Here is a 225-nt window from a genome sequence, read left to right as displayed (position 1 = left end):
TTTGAGATTTGTTTTCATTGTACACAGATTTTTGTATCATATTGTTTATTTTACCAACAGGTAGATTATTAAAAGTGGTTTTATCATGATGTAATTATGTAAAAACATTCCTGCTAAGTCCAATACAATCACCAACAGGCTGCATCCAACCTCCAAGAATTGATTATATTATTTGATATGAGGACTAAATTCCAAGTAATGATAAATTACTTTACTAATGTGAGA

This window comes from Siphateles boraxobius, unplaced genomic scaffold, assembly GCF_051911475.1.
Source record: "Siphateles boraxobius isolate OS27281-9 unplaced genomic scaffold, OSU_SipBor_1 26, whole genome shotgun sequence".
Taxonomy (NCBI): Eukaryota; Metazoa; Chordata; class Actinopteri; order Cypriniformes; family Leuciscidae; genus Siphateles; species Siphateles boraxobius.
The sequence above is the reverse complement of the archived record's forward strand: the minus strand, read 5'-3'. Positions refer to the sequence as shown.